The following is a 17,876-nucleotide window of genomic DNA, read 5'->3' on the forward strand; positions in this document are numbered from 1 at the left end:
CAAAAGAATGAAGTTGGACCCCCTACCTCACACCATATGCAAAAGTAACTCAAAATAGATCAATGATCTAAATGTAAGCACTAGGGGCTTCCCTGGTGGCGCAGTGGTTGAGAGTCCGCCTGCCGATGCAGGGGACATGAGTTCGTGCCCCGGTCCAGGAAGATCCCACATGCCGCGGAGCGGCTAGGCTCCGTGAGCCATGGCCGCTGAGCCTGCGCGTCCAGAGCCTGTGCTCCGCAACGGGAGAGGCCACAACAGTGAGAGGCCCGCATACCACAAAAAATAAAAAAATTAAAAATAAATGTAAGCACTAAAATCATAAAACTTTTAGAAGAAAACATGTGGGAAAATCTTCACAACCTTGGATTTTGGCAATGACACCCAAAAGCACAGGCAACAAAAGAAAAACAGATAAACTGGACTCCATTAAAATGTGAAACTTTTGTACATCAACAGAGCCTATTAATAAGACAGTGAAAAGACAACCTACAGAATGGGAGAAGATATCTGCAAGTCATATATCTGATACAAGTCATGATAGATAGATAGACAGATAGATCCAGAATATATAAAGAACTCTTACAGCTCAACAACAAAAAAACAAACATGCCAACTCAAAAAATGGGCAAAGGACTTGACTAGACATTTCCGCAAAGAAGATATATAAATGGCCAATAAAAGGACATGGAAAGATGCTCAGTCATTAGTGATTCGGAAAATGCAAATCAAAACCACAGTGAGATGCCACTTCATTCACACTAAGTTGAATATAATCAAAAAAGACAGATAATAACAAATGTTGGCAAGGATGTGAAGAAACAAACGCTCATACTCTGCTGGTGGGAATGTAAAATGGTACAGGTGCTTTGGAAAACAGTTTGGCAGTTTCTCAAAAGATTAAACAGAGTTAACCTATGACCCAGTAATTCCACTACTATGTAAATATACCTAAGAAAAATGAAAAAAATATGTTCACCAAAAAAAAAAAAAAAGTACATGAATGTTCATACCAGCATTATTCACAGTAGCCAAAAAGGGGAAACAACCCAAACATCCATCAACCACAAAAAGGAATGAGGTATCAGTACATGCTACATCATGCATGAACCCTGAAAACACGATAAGCGGAAGAAGTCAGTCATAAAGGACCTCATATTGCATGAATCCACAGATATTCAAAGTAGATTGGTTGTCTACGCTGAGGAAGCTGGGGGGAAATGGGGAGTGTCTGCTAATAGGTACAAGGTTTCTTGTTAGGGTGATGAAAATGTTCTAAGATTGACTGTGGTGATGGGTGCACAACTGTGACTACACAAAAAAAACAGTGAACTGTATACTTTAATTGGGTGAATTTTATGGTATGTGAATTATATCTAAAAACTTTTTTTTAAATCACAGAGTAAAGTCTTACAAATAAATGCTGAACAAGAGCACTAATGTCACAAAATTAAGATGCAAATGATGTGTAATCCTTTCTCAACTACAAGAAAAAAATAATTTCACTTCTCTGCACTAAACTTCACTCATCTGTAAATTACCATAGTGATTTTAAGATCAGTGAGAACTTCAAGACAATTAAACAATGAGCACCAAGTTGTATCTATATTCTTTAACTTAGAATAAAAAGACCTCAATATTCTGAATTTGGCTTTTTCACTTCTGCTGTGTGCTGGACTAAATATGCCCCATGCTTTTTTTTTTTTAAACCTGAACCTTTTGCATTTACAACTGCCACTGCCTTAGCATCTCCTTCCTGCTGTTGCAGTCCATAAATTCATCAACATCATTCTCCCTAATTCCCTCCTGAAAACCTCTTCTTTCTTAAAAGTCTAATGCTTTCATGGAGCCTGTCTTGATGCCCTTGCTGTGTAAACATTGGCCTCCTTCTTCTAAATGCCAAAGAATTTGGTTTGCCATTCTCTTTTGGTGCATAGAAATCTAGTTCTCACCATGCTGGACAAATTCAACAGAATTCCCCCTTAAGGTAAAAGCTCTACCAACAGCCCCATGCATATTAAGGAGCTGTGAGGTGGCCTCTAACCACTTCACAGCTCCTTAATCTCCATGTAAGTAACACATGACCCTAATCTCCATGTAAGTAACACATGACCCTGGCCCTTGGGCCTAGCTACTTAGATAGAGTGGATGCACCTGACCCAAAGGTCACCAGTCCTACTGTCTTGTCATCAGCCTACAAGGAAGAGCTTGCTAAAGAGCTAAGGTCAACAGAAATAACAAGACAGATTCTCTCTCTCAGATGTACAAATGCATTCTCACTCTCAACTAAATGGAAAGTGGTAGGAGATATTTATGTAGTTGGGAAGCCAGAACAGAAACTAGAACATTGCTGGAGAAGCCGTAAGATAGCAGAGACCATACATGAGATGAAACCGTAAGGTAAGGAAAAACATATACAAAGAGGAGGGTGAAATCAGCAATTGTATGATAGGAATGGTATGCCCAGAGACCAAAAAAAGGCATTAAGAAACCCCAGTGCAGGGGGAGAAAACTGGACAGCTACATGTAAAAGAATGAAATTAGAACATTTTCTTTATTTTTTTTGGCTGCATTGAGTCTTCGTTGCTGCTCGTGGGCTTTCTCTAGTTGCAGCAAGCAGGGGCTACTCTTCGTTGCAGTGCACAGGCTTCTCACTGCAGTGGCTTCTCTTGTTGTGGAGCACGGGCTCTAGGCGTGCGGGCTTCAGTAGTTGTGGCTTGTGGGCTCTAGAGTGCAGGCTCAGTAGTTGTAGCGCATAGGCTTATTTGCTCTGCGGCATGTGGGATCTTCCCAGACCAGGGATCAAACCCGTGTCCCGTGCATTGGCAGGCGGATTCATAACCACTGTGCCACCAGGGAAGTCCTGAGGCAGATTCTTAACCACTGTGCCACCAGGGAAGTCCCAGAACATTTTCTAACACCATATAGAAAAATAAAATCAAAATGGACTAAAGACCTAAATATAAGACCAGAAACCATAAAACTCCTAGAAGAAAACATAGGTGGAACACTCTGACATAAATCACTGCAATATTTTTTTGGATCTGTCTCCTAAAGCAAAGGAAACAAGAGAAAAAATAAACAAATGGGACCTAATGAAACTTAAAAGTGTTTGCACAGCAAAGGAAACGATTAACAAAACAAAAGACAACCTATTGAATGGGAGGAAATATTCACAAATGATATGACCCATAAAGGGAAACAGTATGGCAGTTTGTCATAAAACTAAAAAAGAACTACCATATGAACAAGCAATTCCACTCCCAGGTATATATCCAAAAAAACCCAAAAACACTAATTCAAAAAGATACATGCACCCCCATGTTCACAGCAGCATTATTTACAATTGCCAAAATATGGAATGAGTGGGTAAAGAAGATGTGGTGTGTGCATGTGTGTGTATATATATACATATACACACACACACACACGCTGAAAAGGCTATATATATATATATATATACACACACACACACACACATATATATGTGTGTGTGTATATATGTATGTGTGTATATATATACATATATATATATAAAATACTACTCAGCCACAGGGACTTCCCTGATGGCACAGTGTGATAAGACTCCATGCTCCCAATGCAGGGGGCCCAGGTTTGATCCCTGGTCAGGGAACTAGATCCCACATGCATGCCACAACTAAGGAGCCTGGTGCCACAACTAAGGAGTCTGCCTGCTGCAACTAAGACCCAGCGCAACCAAATAAATAATTTAAAAAAAAAAAATACTACTCAGCCATAGAAAAGAATGAAACTTTACCATCTGCAACAATATTGATGGACTTGGAGGGGATTATGCTAAGTGAAGTAAGTCAGACAAAGAAAGCCAAATACTGTATGATCTCACTTATATGTGGAATCTAAAAAATAAAACTAGTGAATATAACAAAAAAGAAACAGACTCATAGATATAGTGCACAAACTAGTGCTTACCAGTGTGGAGAGGGAAACAGGGAGGGGTAAAATAGGGGTAGAGGATTAAGAGGTACAAAATACTATGTATAAAATAACTAAGCTACAAGGATATATTGTACAGCACAAGGAATATAGCCAACATTTTATAATAACTATAAATGGGATATAACCTTTAAACATTATGAATCACTATTTTGTACGCCTGAAACTTACATAATATTGTACATCAACTATACCTCAATTTAAAAAGTATTTTTTTAATCGAAAAAAAAAAAAAGAAACCCTAATGCAGGGGGAGAATGATGACAGATTCTCATGCTGAAAAGACTATAAGAAAACCTACTCTACAGCTTCAGTGGATCCTTCCAGTTCCCTAGCTATATCCCAGTCTCCCTGAGACCTGGATCGACACTGCCCTTCCTGGATTACTGTGGGATTCCAGGCTCCCTTTTACCACGTGGACCTGTGCAATGAACATCCAGTTCTTAAAGAAACCCAAATATCTCTTCATTACTTGTGATAGAAAGAAGCCTAACATACACTAATAACCCTTCTATAAGCAGTCACCTCCTTGAAAGCAAAGACTAGGTTTATTCAACTTAGAATTGCCAAAAATACCTGGAACTGTGCCTTTTACAAAACTCAGTACTCATGCAATTTATTGTAGAAATACTAAACGAACAAAGCCTCAGATATCCAGATTGTTCTAAGACAGAAGCAATCTAGACACAAAGGAAAATTCAGAGATATAAGGTTATTCCACTGTACATAAAGAGGTCCAAAGCAGTGAGAGAGATACTGATCCTAACCCATAACTACTACTGACCTAGACACAAGTAAATCAAGACATTACATTCCCCTGGCTATAACTGAATCAAAGATGGACACATGGCTCTTCTGGTCAATGACAGTCAAGCTCAGGACTTTAGATGAAGAGAAGTTCTTCCTACTGTACTTGAACTGGAAGGGCAGCAAATGGAGTTATTTAAGCCACCCTGCTGCCCTATGAAACCTAAATGTCAAATCAACACACAGTGGAGAGCAGATCTGAGTTCAGAGAAGGAAGCAGAATAGGTTCCAGTGACATCATATAAACTACAAAAGCCATGCCTGAAGCCAGTGCTTTCCCTGGACTTTTCAATAACATGACAAATTATTCTCTTTTTAAGCCAATTTGGGTTGGGTTTTCTCCAATTTGGGTTGGGTTTTCTATCACTTGCAACCAAGTCTTTTAATTCGTATAGAAGCTCCCCAAAAATCTGCAGTTCACATTTCTCTTTTTTTACAAAAATTCTAGCACATTTTATAACAGAAAAATTAATGCATCCTTCTACTTGCTTACCCTGACTTAAATCTGGCTTTCCCCTAAAGATTTTCTACAGTTCTCTTTTTACTGTAATCCATACCCCCCACAGAGCCAGAAGTGGTTGCCATTCACTTGCCTTTCTACAGTAGCTTCCAGATCATGATCATCCTCCTTTATGGCCCCACCTTCAAGATATATCTTCTCCTCATCACTATCATCTTCTGATCCCTTAGTCATACCTTCCTCCTTCACTGAAGACCAGGGGAGCCCAGTTCAGAGTATTCTTCTCTACTAAATCTTCTATTACAATCCTGGGAGATTTCAATGTCCATGAAGATTACCTCTCCAATTACTGTACATTAGAATTCATAGGCCTCTTTAGTTCCAAAGATTCTTAGCTCAACTCCGTTTTAGGCATCTATTCTCTTTACTCTGAATCTTGCCATCATTTAAAACTGTTCTCCCTTGATTACTCCAGTAGCTCACCAAAATCTTAGTCTGACTTTACTTACTCTGTGACTTTACAGAAACCTCTTGTCCCTCAAATCCTGAATCCTCCCAACCCAGATCCTATGGCTGGACGTCTAAATCTCTTAGCAGCAACTTCAGATTTGTACCCCTTTCTCTGAACCTGACCGCAACACCACAGCTCCAGGTCAACACTGTTTCTGGAAAACTGAGCTACTCTAAAGAAAAACCACACTAGATATACTGATACCACTATAAAGTCTCCAACCTTACTCCTTTAAAATAAATTTCATACACTCCCTCTTCCATGCCCCTCAACAACTCTTTCATTTTCTCAACTCAAGCCCACCAGTCACTCCCTGCCCAGACCCTTCACTCTCAACTAGAGAGATTGAAATCTGATCTTATAGAGATACATAAGTTATCAGGCATGCCCTCCCTCCACCCCATATCCCTACTTGTAGCCTTATTTATATATTCATACTTCTCCTTACCTATCTTTATTTCAGTCATAGGAAATGAGGTGTCCCTCCTGTTCAAAGCCAGCCCATCTACCTGTACCCTTGATCCACATTGTGACTCCCATGCCCTTCATATTTCCTTCAACACCCTGCCCTACCAGCCATACTATATTTTAAATCTTCAACCTCTCCTTCTCCAATGGCACCTTTCCCCTCACCACAGACACAAGGTCAGGTCTTATCCTAAAAAGAAAGCCCTTCCTGGCTCCCATCCAGTCTCTTCCTCTTCTCAGCACACCTTCTCAAAAAGAAGTTATTGTCTTTTTCTCTCTCTCTCCTTCCCTCTCCCCCTTGCCTCTCCCATTCCTCTTTTCCCCCAACTCTCCCTCTCTTCCTTCTCCCTCTTTCCCCCCTCACTTCTCCTCTCTCTATTTCTCCTCTCATCCCCTTGCTCCTTCCCCTTCTCCTCTCTCTATCGTCTTCTTCCCCTCCTCCTTTATCACCTGCCATTTACTCTTCCACCTACTGTGAGGGGGATTCTACCCTTAACCTCCTACTGAAACTGCTTTTAAGGTCACCATGACTTCTTAATCGCCAAATCAAATGAACACTTTTCCTGTCTTTATTTTTTTATACCAATGTACTGTATTTGACACTGTTACTGTCTCCCTCTTGAACTTTTCTACTCATTTACACATTGGGCAGCACACAGTAGACACTCAAATATATTTGAATAAATGAATAAGGGTACAAAATGAAACAACATCATGCATTTTTCTATCTGGAGAATGAGCATGAGTCAACAGCCCATGAAACATTCATAGTAATTAACTATAACATCACAAACCAAATTAGGCTAAGCAGCACATATCAGTAATGGAACAATCAGTTCAATTACATGATTTTCTCCAGTCATCCTCAGCACCAAAAACCATTAACAGAAAACCAGGACTAATGATAAGCAAGGGCACAGCAATGAAAATTCTAAAGGAACCTAGAGTGCAAAGAAAAGCACAATACAAACCTTTTTTGTATTTTTTACTAAGTACCATATGTGATAAAAACTAGACCTGTGTGTCATGAGAACACATATAAAGGAAAAGAGCTAAGCATAAATCAGTCTGCGGCACCAAATGATTAAAAGTTCACAAACAAACCTGAAGTTTAGTTTATCAAAAGTTATGAGAAGTGAACTAGCAGAAGACACACATGAGAATGTAGAATTAGTGCCACCTCATGACAAATTTAAACCACAGAAGATTCACTTCACTTTGTTTCTAAGCAGATTTCTTCCCACACATTTTCCCTTAATTATTCCCACCATCGACGTTTTAAATGATTTCAGGTGCTAATGTCAGCAGCAGTACTTATCTAAAACGCATTCCTGACTTGTAAAGAAACCTTTCCAGATAAAAGATGAAGACTCAGAGACCAAACATTATGGTCCAAACACACCAGAATCCTCTGCACCTTCTTGCTATCTGGAGCATTTTAACATAGTAAACTATACAAAGCAAATGGCTTTCTCCAACACGACTACTAATAGGATACAGATTTCATAGCATTTTAAGTTTCTAAAGCATTTTAACATATACTTGTTTCATTTATAACTCACACCAAGTCTATGAAAACAGGCAAGGCGAGCATTAATGTTCTTTTACAGTGACACAACTAAAGCCTAGGTAGTTCACTGATCATAAATCCCAAAGCTAAAACGTAGCAATCAGGCCCCATCACCTCCAAATTTTCTCCTCTCCTATTCCTTTGTCCTCAACCATTCTTACCTCCTTCCTATCCATCTTAAAGGAAAAGGTATCTCTCCTTTCTAAAACTAATCCACACTGAAACTCTTAAGCCTAGAACCCCCAACAGAACCTTCAATTAACTCCTTTTTCTCACCCACATATCTGCCTTTCCTCTAACTACCTCTCCTCATTCTATAAATATGTTCAACTCTTCCCTTCCTAAAAAAAAATTCCTCAACCCTACCTGTCCCAGAAGCTGTGACCCACTCTCCCTCCCTCCTCTCTCTGATAAACTCTGAAGGTCTACAACTGTAGGCACTTGTACCGCACTTTCATCTCTCCACTAAAACGTTCCATGTTAAAGGTCACCAATGAATTCCTAGTGGCCAAACTCAATTACCACTCTTCAGTTCTTATCCTTAAGTTTTTGGCCTTTGTCCTAAGGTATTTGACACCACTGACCATTTTACCCTTCCTAAAACCTGGCTTCACCCCTGGGCTCTACTACGTCCCTCTCTCATTCTCCTACCACTGACTTCCTTCTTAGTCTCCTTTATTTACTTAACTCTCATCTTTTGCAAACTACCTACGTGTTGATCCTCTGCAGAGCTCCCCCTCTCCTTTTCTCTATTCAGCTAAACACACTTCCTGAACAATCTCTTCCACTCCCATGCCCTAAGTTACCAACCATATGCCTATGATTTCCTAAACTCTATGGTCTCTACACACCCTTTCATTCTTTTAGGAAGAAGCCAGAACAAAACAAAAGTGATATTTATCAAATCTCTGGGCAGGAAGGAGAAGAAGATGGGATAATTTTCTAAGCTTAGAAACAAACAAATACAATGAAAACACAGGTTTGACTGCATAAAATTTTTAAAGTTTTGTAAACTAAGACAAACAACATAGAAAATAAAATAACATGTACATATATTAACTACACATATACCTATAAATATATAACTTGATAAATAAATGGAAAAATCAGGAAATTTACTAAAGAAAAAAGTGAGCTATTACTTAAAACCACTGAAAATGTTCAACATTACTAGCAATTTAGGAAGTTCAATTCAGACCTATTAATTTTTTTTATAATGAGGCAATCCATATAACTTTCATTAAATTTTTAAAGCTGTCCTTGGACCCCCCAAATTAAGAATTACCATTCTAGATATATTTCTATTCATGTTCTAAGATTGCCATTAACTTTTTGTTGTTGTTGTTTTGTAACATTATTTGACAACCAGCAGTTAGTTCTCATCCACATTGACTGTAGATTTTTTAAAGTAGTGACAGGTACACAGGTAACCCATGTATAGAGCTTGTATGATGAATCTTCACCCTCATTACATTTTCTGGACAAACACACATGGATATAGTATGCAACATTCCTTATTTCTTTGGTCCACATAGTGTGGTGAGCCTGGTGTCAATGCACACATCTAGAGTTCCCATCTCTTCCATGGAAAATTTCTGGATCTCTCTGAGTGCCGGCAGGGCACTCTTCTTTTTTTTTTTTTTTTGGTGTGCTGGGTGGCATGCGGGATCAAACCCGTGCCCCCTGCAGTAGAAGCAGAGTGTTAACCACTCCAGGGAATTCCCAGGGCACTCTTTTTGAAGCTCACTCCACAGATGCGCTTGTGAATGGCAATGACATATTTTATTCTCTGGACACCACCTCACTGATGGCAGAATGGTCCTTCTTCTTCTTGCCACCCTTCTTTGCAGGAGCCATTCCGCCACGTCCAGGTTAGAAAGGAAGAATGCAAGGTATTGCTGCATTTGCTTTTTAAATAACATTATAATATGTTCTTAACACTCAAAATCACCCCTACCACATTTCAGGCACTCTTCTAGATGCTAGAGGATACAGCAGTGAACAAAACAGATAAAAATCAATGTCTCCCTGAAGCTTATATAGGATTCTAGTCTGGGGGTAGGGAGAAGAGAAAAATCAAATAAGTAAAACATATAACATGTTATATGATGACTAAGTGCTATGGAAATAATGCAGGAAAGAGACTAGTAGGGAAGGGTTACAAGTTTTAATAGTGCGGTTAAGGCCTCACTGAAAAGGTGGCATTTACGTAAGACTTAAAAGAGTTGAGGGAATAAGTCATATCTGGGAGAAGAATATTACAGGAAAAGGCCCTCAGATGGGAGCTTTCCCAGAGTGTTTGAGGGATAGAGGGATAGCAAGAAGATATTAGGACTAAAGAGAAGTGATAGAGAGGAACAATAATAGAAAATATATCAGAAGGGTAATGGGGGAGGAGGAAGAAGATCGCTTAATATCCACCATGGGCCCTAAGTATCTCCACACAGCTCTACTGAGTATGTCAAAACACAAGGCCTTAACTGTACTGATTGTGAGCCACTTCTGTAGCTACTCACACAGGCAATTAAGTAAGCCAAAGCAAGGCAACCACAACATGACCACTATACCACTGCTCACTCCCAGGGGCTGGGTGAGAAGCTGGACGTTAGGGGCGGTAGGAGATCACAGCTCAGTTTTGGACAGGTCAAATTTGAAATCCTATTAGATATCCAACTGGAGATATTGTGTAGATAACCAAATATGAGTCCAGATTTCAGAGAAAAGGCCAAAGCTAGAGGTATAAATTTGGAAGTCAACAGTGTACGAGACTAAACGAGCCAAGGAAATAAAAGTGTTTTTGTTGTTTTGGCCACACTGCACAGCTTGCAGGATCTTGGTTCCCCAATCAGGGATTGAACCTGGGCCACGATAGTAAAAGCCCTGAAAGCCCAGAATCCTAACTACTGGGCCACCAGGGAACTCCCACAAAGATTTCTTTTTAAAAGGTAATGACCAAGGTGTGAGCCTGGAACATTCTACCATTGAGAGGAAGGGAGATTAGGAGACCATGATATAGGAGAATTAGGAGAATGTGATGTCCTGGAAGCAAATGGAAAAATGGTTTCAAGAACAAGGAGGTAATCAACTCTGGCAAAGTTGCTGACAGATTATGTGAAATGAGGAATGACCAATAGATTTAGCAATGTGGAGACAGACGGTCACAAGGTATAATTCTAGAGGACTAGTGGGTTCAATATCGTAACTGAATTCAAGAAAAAAATGGAAGGAGGTTAATTGTAGGTATGGAGACAAGAGTTTCACTCTAAATTAATATTTATTTATTGAACGAATGATGAATGAATGCATCCCTAATCCTATCAAGTGTGCAATGAATTCACATACTTTGCCCATGGAAATATAAAACAGTACAATCTCTTTGGAAAGAAACCTAATACACATCCCAACTAGTTTTTAAAATGCATAAGATACACAGATAGATAGATAGATATTATACCTCTAGAAAGGAATTCACCAAGATGTTTAAGGACTGGTTATCACAGATTGTAAGATTATAGCTAACTTTAATTATCTTCTATATAATATTTCTATATTCTTTAAATGTTCTACAGTGAACATGTATAACTTTTATAATCAATAGCTTTTAAATGTTCATAGCCTATATCAGAAGGTATATCTAAGTATTGCTTCTAAGGAAATAACCTGAAATTTAGAAAAAGTTTCATGCACCAAAATTTTTATCATGGTTTATTTAAACAGTAATAGCAACATCCAAGTTTCCAACAACAGGGGTTACAAAAAGTTTAAGGTATGTTCTCTCAATGACATATCAAGCAGTCATTTAGAAGGATGTTGGTTAACTAGGGAAATGCTTATATTAAAATTAACTAAATAGGGACTTCCCTGGTGGCCCAGCGGTTAAGACTCTGTGCTCCCAATGCAGGGGGCCTGGGTTCAATCCCCAGTCAGGGAACTAGATCCCACATGCCGCAACTAAAGATCCTGCATGCAGCAGTGAAGATCCTGCATGCTGCAACTAAGACCTGGCTCAGCCAAATTAATAAATTTTTTTTTAAATTTTTAATAAAATTAACTGAATAGGGACTTCCCTGGTGGCGCAGTGGTTAAGAATCCGCCTGCCAATGCAGGGGACACAGGTTCGATCCCTGGTCCAGGAAGATCCCACATGCCGTGGAGCAACTAAGCCCGTGCGCCACAACTACTGAGCCTGCGCTCTAGAGCCCATGAGCCACAACTACTGAAGCCCACGTGCGTAGAGCCTGTGCTCCGCAACAAGAGAAGCCACCGCAATGAGAAGCCGGCACACCGCAACAGAGCAGCCCCCGCTCGCTGCAACTTGAGAAAGCCCAAGTGCAGCAACAAAGACCCAATGCAGCCAAAAATAAATAAATAAAATAATTTATTAAAAAAAAAAGTTCTGGAAACAGACTGTAGTGATGCACAACAAAGTAAATGTACTTAATGCCACTGAGCTATACAATTAAAAATGGTTAAATTGGTAAATTTTATGTTATGTATATTTACCACAATAAAAAGTGATGGTAAAAAAAAAATAAAATTCAATTAAAAAAGTGATGGTAACATTTTCAAGGAAGCATCCCAGGTAAAATTTGAGTAGAATTGCTAAGATACAACTTTATTCCCTCTTTTGAAAAGAATCTGGTATAACGATCAGCTGATGCGAAATAACCTTTGTAAAGGATGGATAAATCACAGTGCTACCAGTTCACTCCTTCTTATCTCAAAGAATGATCCTTTCTGTATCTGAAATTCTGTTTTAATACAATGTTTGTAAGATGAATGAATCCTTTCCATCCATCCTTGGGCCAATTAATTGCCCTGATTTTCAAAATAATCCACATTGTGGTCCCAAAGAATCCCTTAATCTTTTAGCTCCCATCGTTGCCTGCCAAATATCTTGCCCTTCAATCACAATGGTTTACTACTACACCTGAACATAATTTATACTGATCTTCCTCTGTAAACTCTGCTTCTCCCTTTGGAATTCCTATCTCCCCATTTTTAGTAGCAAGATAGCTGAGATCTAGAACTTCGAAGCCAGATTATCTGGGTTCAAATTCCGCCTGCACCACTTGTTAGCCATGTGACTTTGAACAAAGCACTGGGAAAGCAAAACTGACACTGCCTTGCCACCATTATGAATAAATGTCACATCCCATAGATAGGGAGAAAGAAAATACTTTGTATCTTGAGATAAATTTAAAAATAAGGGCTTCCCTGGAGGCACAGTGGTTAAGAATCCGCCTGCCAATGCAGGGGACACGGGTTCGAGGCTTGGTCCGGGAAGATCCCACATGCCACGGAGCAACTGAGCCCGTGCACCACAATTACTGAGCCCGCATGCCACAACTACTGAAGCCCACGTGCCCAGAGCCCGTACTCCACAACAAGACAAGCCACCGCAATGAGAAGTCCGCGCACCTCAAGGAAGAGTAGCCCCCACTCGCCACAACTAGAGAAAGCCTGCACACAGCAATGAATACCCAACATAGCCAAACATAAATAAATAAATAAATAAATAAAAAATTTTTAAAAAATGAGTCACTCTCTGTAATTCTGATCCCCAAAATAAATGAAATCTTGAGCACTTTCTGTAAGCTTGGACTCCCTAACTAAACTTTTTCCCTAACTTTTAAAATACTGGTATCCAAAAAAATGTTATGCAACAAAAAAACAACCCAATCAAAAAATGGACAGAAGGTAATAGACATTTCTCCAAAGAAGACATACAAATGGCCAGTAAGCACATGAAAAGCTGCTCAACATCATTAATTATTAGAGAAATGCAAATCACAACTACAATGAGGTACCACCTCACACCGGGTCAGAGTGGCCATCATTAAAAAGTCTACAAATAACAAATGCTGGAGAGGGTGTGGAGAAAAGGGAACCCTCCTACACTATGGGTGGGAGTGTAAGTTGGTACAGCCACTATGGAAAACAGTATGGAGGTTCCTCAGAAAACTAAAAATAGAATTACCATATGATCCAGCAATCCCACTCCTGGGAATACACCCAGACAAAAGTATAATTCAAAAAGATAGGGACTTCCCTGGTAGCACAGTGGTTAAGAATCAGCCTGCCAACGCAGGGGACGTGGGTTCAATCCCTGGTCTGGGAAGATCCCACATGCCAAGGAGCAACTAAGCCTGTGTACCACAACTACTGAGCCTGCGCTCTAGAGCCTGTGAGCCACAACTACTGAAGCCCGTGCACCTAGAGTCCGTGCTCTACAACAAGAGAAGCCACCACAATGAGAAGTCCATGCACCGCAATGAAGAGTAGCTCGCGCTGGCTGCAACTAGAGAAAGCCTGCGTACAGCAACAAAGACCCAACACAGCCAAAATTAAAATAAATAAATAAATAAATTTATTTTTAAAAAAGATACATGTAGCCTGATGTTCATAGCAGTACTGTTCACAATAGCCAAGACATGGAAACAACCTAAATGTCCACTGAATGCATAAAGAAGACGTGGTAAATATATATACATTGGAATACTACTCAGCCATAAAAAAGAACAAAATAATGCCATTTGCAGCAACATGGATGCAACTAGAGATTATTATAGTAAGTGAAGTAAGTCAGAAAGAGAAAGACAAATACTATATGATATCACTTATATGTGGAATCTAAAATATGGCACAAATGAACCTATCTACAAAACAGAAACAGACTCATAGACACAGAGAACAGACTTGTGGTTGCCGAGGTTGGGGGGAGGGGTGGACTGGGAGTTTGGGGTTGGTAGATGCAAACTACTACATTTAGAATAAACAACAAGGTCCTAATGTATAACACAGGGAACTATATTCAATATCCTGTGATAAACCATAATGGAAAATAATATAAAAAAGTATGTCTCTATGTGTATAACTGAGTCACTTTGCTGTACAGCAGGCATTGGCACAGTGTTGTAAATCAACTATGCGTCAATAAAAAAAATTTTTTTTAAAAGGCACCAAAAAGTGTTATGACCTTTGTGGATATAACAATCATGTTAAAAAACTGCTTTCCACCATGACAAACTAATGTAAACTCAATAACTTTGGTGATCAAGTGTTTTGTCCCAATAAATGCCTGTATTTTTTGATTCAGTGAGCCAGTCAAAATCTGACTCCCACTATTTTGCAAGTAGATCTCTATTCTTTTCTAAAAGCTTTAGTTCCTGAGATTTCCTTTCCTGTTACTTTAATTCCAAAATGTTTCTTATTTTTCTTTTTAATACTTATTTCTTTTGTAATACATCTCCTTTAAATGACAACCCAAAATTCTAAAGCCTCCTTTTGACCTCCACCTCCAAAATCTCAGTGCCCCTCCCCAGAGGTAACCAATATTTAAATTGGGTGTGTATCCTTCCAGACTTTTTTTTAATGATTTTCATACATATATATGGAATCATTGAAAACATACACTCTAATCTCCAGTTTCTTCATTTCTGTAACTGGAATGGAAACTACACCTGTCTCATAGGGTTGCTGGAAAGACTAAATGGAAAAAAAAAAAAAATCACATAAAGTGCTATGTGCACTGTGCTTAGCACAAAGAAAAATCCCATTCATCTTTCAAGGTCCAGCTCAGATCACAGCTTCTCCATCAAGTTTACCCAGACTATTCAACTGCTGGTAATTTCATTTTTTCTCCAGTGAAGTTTCCTCAATACTCACTGGACATATCATACAGTGCCTTGGGTCATGGCCCATCCTATAGCTAGTAAACACCTGGGGGGCAGAAATTCAGTCTCAGTATCCTTCAGAACAACTGACACAGGGTTCTACACAAAGTAGGTACTCAATAAATTAAAATACTGAAAATTTCTACGAAGCAGAAGCCCATGTAAAGTTTCTTCCTGACACACCTAGTAAAATTCAAGTGTTTTCAGACTTTTAACTGTGTAAAAGGAGCTGCCTTAGGTTACCAAGTATATAATGAAAGCCAATTTCTATTAAGTAGAGACCCAAAATCCCACTGATAAAGCATTCTATGTTTGTCTATTTTTTTTCTCCATTTAGAGTTTAAGTGCTTGGGAGGCAGGCAAATCTAGTAACTTTATTAATAAAATATATGTAATAATGCTATTATATAAACTCAACTAGGTTTATATAATGAATATATTCCTTAAAAGTCACATCTAAGTTATTTCACTTTAAATGCACTGGAGAGAGCCAAAAAGGAAAAACTTAACAGATATACAAATATAACTACACAATATTGAACAAGAACAAGGACAGCACTGGAAAGTATGTAGAATTAAGTAATATAATGTTCATATTTCCTAAATCAACCCTTTGTGATGAAGACTTTTCTTTCTTTTTCTTTTTTTTTTTTTTTTTTGCGGTACGCGGGCCTCTCACTGTTGTGGCCTCTCCCGTTACAGAGCACAGGCTCCGGACGCGCAGGCTCAGCGGCCATGGCTCACGGGCCCAGCCGCTCCGCGGCATGTGGGATCCTCCCGGACCAGGGCACAAACCCGTGTCCCCTGCATCGGCAGACGGACTCTCAACCACTGCGCCACCAGGGAAGCCCGAGACTTTTCTTTTTTTGGCCATGCCACACAGTTTGCAGGATCTCAGTTCCCTAACCAGGGATTCACTGGCAGGCCATGGCAGTGAAAGCGTGGAATCCTAACCACTAGGCCACCAGGGAACTCCCTGATGAAGACTTCTCAAAAAAAAAGTGAATGTGAAAAATTTCATAAAGGTTAAATTGCATTTAATTATACATTTGACAAATCACTTTTACTGTAAAGAACAACAGTCCTGAAATAAGACACCTAGCACATTTGCTGCTCCCTGGTTACAATACTTATATGTGGTGACCCTATAGGAGTAGGCTCTCCATGACCCCCAGGAGCAGATGGTCAAGTCCATGCTGCTCCTGGCCCCAAAGCTAAATGAGGCCAACCTCACCGTGGAGCTGATGAAGCTCTTCACGCAGCTGCAGGCCAAGGACGAACAGGGCCCCATTCGGTGCAATACCACCATTTGCCTGGGCAAAATCAGCTTCTACTTCAGTACCAGCACCAGAAACAGGGTCCTCACCTCCGCCTTTAGCTGGGCCACTAAGGACCATTTTGCACCATCCCAGGTCACGGGTGTTTTGGGCTTCACTGCCACCCACAACCTCTACTCGATGAACGATTAAGCCCACAAGATCCTGCCTGACCTCTTACAGCCTCACTGTTGATTCTGAGACATCTGTGCAGGATGAGGCCTTCAAGGCCATTCGAAGCTGCCTGTCCAAACTGGAGTCTGTGTCAGAGGGCCCTACACAGCTGGCCAAAGTGGACTTCTCATGCAGCCAGCTGCACAGGCTGGGCCGTGACACGGGTCTCCTTCCTCACCTCTATGCTGATCCATGCACACCCCACAGCTGCTCCAGCCGAGACCAACGTCCCCCAGAGATCCATGCCCGAGGGACTTCCTTCCCCAGCCCTCACCCCTGTCCCTGCCATACCCATGACCTAAGGCCACTGGGAGACACAAGAGGGCAAGGACACAGAAGAGGACAGCAGTGCTGCCAACAGATGGGAGGACGAAGACTGGGGCAGCTTGGAGCAGGAGGCCAAATCTGTGTCGGCCCACCAGGACTTCTGGGGGCCAGGACAGCTGGGCTGGGCAGAGCGGCAACCCCGGCCACAAAGCCCTGGAGTCAGACTGGAGCAGCTGGGAAGCTGAGGGGCTCGTGGGAGCAGGGATGGCAGGAGCCAAATCTCCCAGAGCTGCCCCCTGCGGACACACAGCTGGCCAGCGAGTATAACTGGGATGGACCGGAGCTTAATGACAAAGGCGACCCCTTCGCTGGCCTATCAGCACATCAGAGGAGGCTGGTGCCCAGCCGAGACTGAGAGCCAACAGGCGAAGACCGAGCTAAGCTGGAAGAAGTGAGAGGAGCATCAGCGGGAGATGGAGGCCAACTGCGCTGAGAAAAAGGTGGCCAAGGACCCCATGAAGCTGAGAACTTGGAAGGTGGACTGAACTGCCAGTGTGGGCGTTTCCCAGCCACAGAGAGCAGGCCCCGCAGATGTACGTATTATACAAGCCAAGTGAGCCCGGCCCACCTGGCAAGAACATCTCACGTGTACATA

At 40.7% G+C, this 17,876-nt stretch overlaps 1 protein-coding gene and 1 pseudogene across 13 annotated transcripts in view; one reads left to right on the top strand and one right to left on the bottom strand.

The window, feature by feature from the left end:
* MGA (MAX dimerization protein MGA) overlaps positions 1-17,876 on the bottom strand; it is a 155,675-nt gene that overhangs the window by 113,829 nt on the left and 23,970 nt on the right. The window lies entirely within an intron of this gene.
* LOC111181575 (N-terminal kinase-like protein pseudogene) lies at positions 10,343-17,857 on the top strand (annotated as a pseudogene).

Source organism: Delphinapterus leucas, chromosome 2, assembly GCF_059928025.1.
Source record: "Delphinapterus leucas isolate spDelLeu-1000000601 "Yukka" chromosome 2, BTC_Dleu_Yukka2, whole genome shotgun sequence".
NCBI lineage: Eukaryota > Metazoa > Chordata > Mammalia > Artiodactyla > Monodontidae > Delphinapterus > Delphinapterus leucas.